This window comes from Mytilus galloprovincialis, chromosome 3 (genome assembly GCF_965363235.1).
Source record: "Mytilus galloprovincialis chromosome 3, xbMytGall1.hap1.1, whole genome shotgun sequence".
NCBI classification, from domain to species: domain Eukaryota; kingdom Metazoa; phylum Mollusca; class Bivalvia; order Mytilida; family Mytilidae; genus Mytilus; species Mytilus galloprovincialis.
In genome coordinates this window covers 31,711,902-31,716,027 of record NC_134840.1, presented here as the reverse complement: position 1 = coordinate 31,716,027, position 4,126 = coordinate 31,711,902, and positions in this window count along the sequence as shown.

Genomic DNA, 4,126 nt, shown 5'->3' with positions numbered 1-4,126 from the left:
TTTCAATTGAATGCTCATATCATACGATTCTGAAATGATTTGAAAAGAAAGTACCGGTATGATGGGATAGATGTCAGTAAGGTCAAATTTTAGATTAAGAGGGCTCCTGGGTATAAATCAATTTTTTTTTCTAATATAGGATTTCGCTATATTTTTTTTATAAATGAACTTTATCATATACTTAAAAGAAAAATGAAATTAAAAAATGGGGTCACCGTTCATTTAAGCTCACAATCTGCCTCCGGAAGAAGCATACATTTTTGTTAATGTCCTTTTTTTCGGTTGAACTAATAGGAGAAATAGAGGTAATATCGAAATAAAAAAATAACCTAATTACAGAAATCGCTTAAATTTTACAATTATTTAGTTTATTTACAGCTTATATGAAAACAATAATAAAAAATAAAAGTCACCGATGAGTTAAAAAACATATTTCAAATTTAATGCCAAAAAATGGCATTTTTGCACCAAAGGGAGATAATTTGGAGCTTTTTCAATGATATAAACATTTTAAAAGTCATCTGGAGCCAAACCAAATCGATTTTTTGGGTTGATTTTTTTTACCATATCATAAAGTAATAACTAATAAATAGTGTTATAAATAAAATTTGCAATGAAAAAATAAAGGTTCAATTTTTTGCTGAAATTTTTGTACCCACGAGCTACCTTAAACACCAAAAAGTAATATCTCTCAGACTCTTGCTGTATATTGTTTTTTTTTCTTCTTACTAATAAGAGTTAATTTTTCTTTGTATATTTTTTTCACTGATTGATTAAATACAGTCAAAAATATCACTACAATGTAATCATATATATATTTATATAAAAAGAAGAGTTCTGAATTAGATAAACTTTATCAATTGACAGAAAAAAAAGATTATGAATATTATAAAATTACAAATTGAAATCCATTGTTGATCTTGTATCTATGATCAAAGGGCCAAGTGAGCTTTTCTCATCACTCATAATCTTACAAAAATTTTCTCCTCTAAACTTCTAAAATGAATTTAACCAAACTTGTCCTCAGTCATCATTATAGTATCTAGTTTAAAAAATGTGTCTGGTGACCCTGCCTGCGAAACAAGATGGCGGACTTGGCTAAAAATAGTATATAGGGTAAAATGCAGTTTTTGGCTCATATCTCTGAAACCACAGCATTTAAAGTAAATCTGCTTGGACAAAATTGTTCATTAAGTCAAGATCTACCTGCCCTGAAATTTTCAGACCAATCATTCAACTTGTTGGGTTGCTGCCCCTGAATTGGTAATTTTAAGAAAAGTTTGCAGCTTTTGGTTATTATCTTGAATATTATTATAGATAGAGATAAACTGTAAACAGCAATAATGTACATCAAAGTAAGAGCTACAAATAAGTCAACATGACCAAAGTGGTCAATTGACCCCTTAAGGAGTTATTGTCCTTTATAGTCAATTTTTAACAATTTTCATAAATTTTGTAAATGTTTGTAATTTTTTTACAAAATATTTTCCAGTCACTTCTGGGCCAAGTTCATTTATATAGATAGAGATAATTTTAAGCAGCAAGATTTTTCAGTAAAGTAAGATCTAGAAACACATTACCAAAACACAATTTTGTCATGAATCCATCTGTGAATCCATCTGTGTTTGTTTGATATGCACATAGACCAAGCGACACAGGCTCTTTTCTGGGCAATAATTACCCAAAGTAGATCACTATCATCATTGGGGTATATATTTATAAAAATAAATTGTTGAATGGCCAGACCTACTTACCAACATTGCTGTCATGGCCAAAAATTAAACGTAGGTGTAATATGCATGTTATGTCTTATGTTGAAAACTGTCTTGAATTTAGAAAATCAGATGGGCAAGAATGTCTTTTATTGAAGTACTACCTGGGTAGTCTCATGGTAGGATGTTTGCCTCAAGTGTTGGGTAAAGACTAGTAGCCTCGGAGTCAGAATAATGTAGTGGTGTACATGCACTGACATGTTTTCCTGTACATGTGGACTTTAATACTTTCTGAACTTGCATGTTAAAAATCACACTCAGCTTGTTGGTTTGGTACAAAGCCAGTTTTTTGTCGAGCCTGCAACTTTTGATCCGGCGGCTAAGGCGACAGCGGCAGTGTTAGTTCACTTCTTAAAAGCTTTATATTTTAGAAGGTGAAAGACCTGGATGCTTCATACTTTGTTTATGGATGCATCATGTTACGAAGTTTCTGTCAGTCACATGTCCAATGTCCTTGACCTCATTTTCATGGTTCAGACCACTTGAAAAAAAAAGATAAAATTTTTATACGACCGCAAAAATTGAAAGATTTTGGTCGTATATTGGTATCACGTTGGCGTCGTGGCCATCACCGTCGTCGGCGTCTGAAGTCTTTTGGTTTTCACACTATAACTTTAGTATAAGTGAATAGAAATCTATGAAATTTGTACACAAGGTTTATGACCATAAAAGGAAGGTTGGGATTGATTTTGGAAGTTTTGGTCCCAACAGTTTGGGAATTAGGGGCCAAAAAGGGCCCAAATAAGTATTTTCTTGGTTTTCGCACTATAACTCTAGTTTAAGTAAATAGAAATCTATGAAATTTTGACACAAGGTTTATGAACACAAAAGAAAGGTTGGGATTGATTTTGGGAGTTGAGGTCCCAACAGTTTAGGAATTAGGGGCCAAAAAGGGCCCAAATAAGCATTTTTCTTGGTTTTCGCACCATAACTTAAGTATAAGTAAATAGAAATCTATGAAATCTAAACATGTACTTATAATTTTTATTATAGGCCCAGTTTTCAAGTTGGTCCAAATTTTTCAACAAAAATTGTATATATGGGGCTCTTTGATATATGCGTAATCTAACCATGTATTTAGATTTTTGATGTTTGGGCCCAGTTATCAGATTGGTCCACATTGAGGTCTAAAGGGTCCAAAGTTGAACCTTATTTGATTTCATCAAAAATTGAATTCTTGGGGTTCTTTGATATGCTGAATCTAACCATATATTTAGATTTTGGATATTGGACCATAATCGGTAATGTCCAATTTAAAATTTAAAGTTTTTAAGTTTAGGTTCTTAGACCACATTCATTATGTGTCAGAAACCTGTGTTTTGTCAACTATTTAATCACAATCTAAATTCAGAGCTGTATCAAGCTTGAATGTTGTGTCCATACTTGCCCCAATGTTCAGGGTTCGAACTCTGCGGTTGTATAAAGCTGCGCCCTGCTGAGCATCTGGTTTGTAATGTTAAACTCTCTCTTATTATAAGTAAAAGGATAACTATATTTGGTATGTGCGTACCTTGCAAGGTCCTCATGCCCGTCAGACAGTTTTCACTTGACCTATTACCTCATTTCATGGTCAGTGAACAAGGTTAAGTTTTGGTGGTCAAGTCCATATCTGAGATTCTATAAGCAATAGGTCTAGTATATTCAGTGTATGGAAGCACTGTAAGGTGTACATGTCCAACTGACAGGTGTCATCTGACCTTGACCTCATTTTCATGGTTCAGTGGTTATAGTTGAGTTTTTGTGTTTTGGTCTGTTTTTTTATACTGTACGCAATAGGTCAACTATATTTGGTGTATGGAATGATTGTAAGGTATACATGTCTAGCTGGCAGGTGTCATCTGACCTTGACCTCATTTTCATGGTTCAGTGGTCAAAGTTAAGTTTTTGAGTTTTGGTCTTTTTTTCTAATACTATATGCAATAGGTCAACTATATTTGGTGTATGGAAATATTTTATGATCTATATGTGAGTAGTGCAGGTTTTATTTGACCTTGACCTCATTTTCACGGTTCATTGCTCAGTGTTAAGTTTTTGTGTTTTGGTCTGTTTTCCTTAAACTATAAGCAATAGATCAACTGTATTTGTTGTATGGAAAAATTGGTAGCTGTACATGCCTACCTAGCATGGTTCATCTGACCTTGACCTCATTTTCACAATCCATTGCTCAGTGTTAAGTTTTTGTGTTTTGGTCTGTTTTCCTTAAACTATAAGCAATATATCAACTATATTTGTTGTATGGAAGAATTGGTAGCTGTACATGCCTGCCTAGCATGGTTCATCTGACCTTGACCTCATTTTCTTGGCTCAAAGGTCAATGTTTAGTTTTCTTTGTTTATGTTTAGTTCATGTGACAG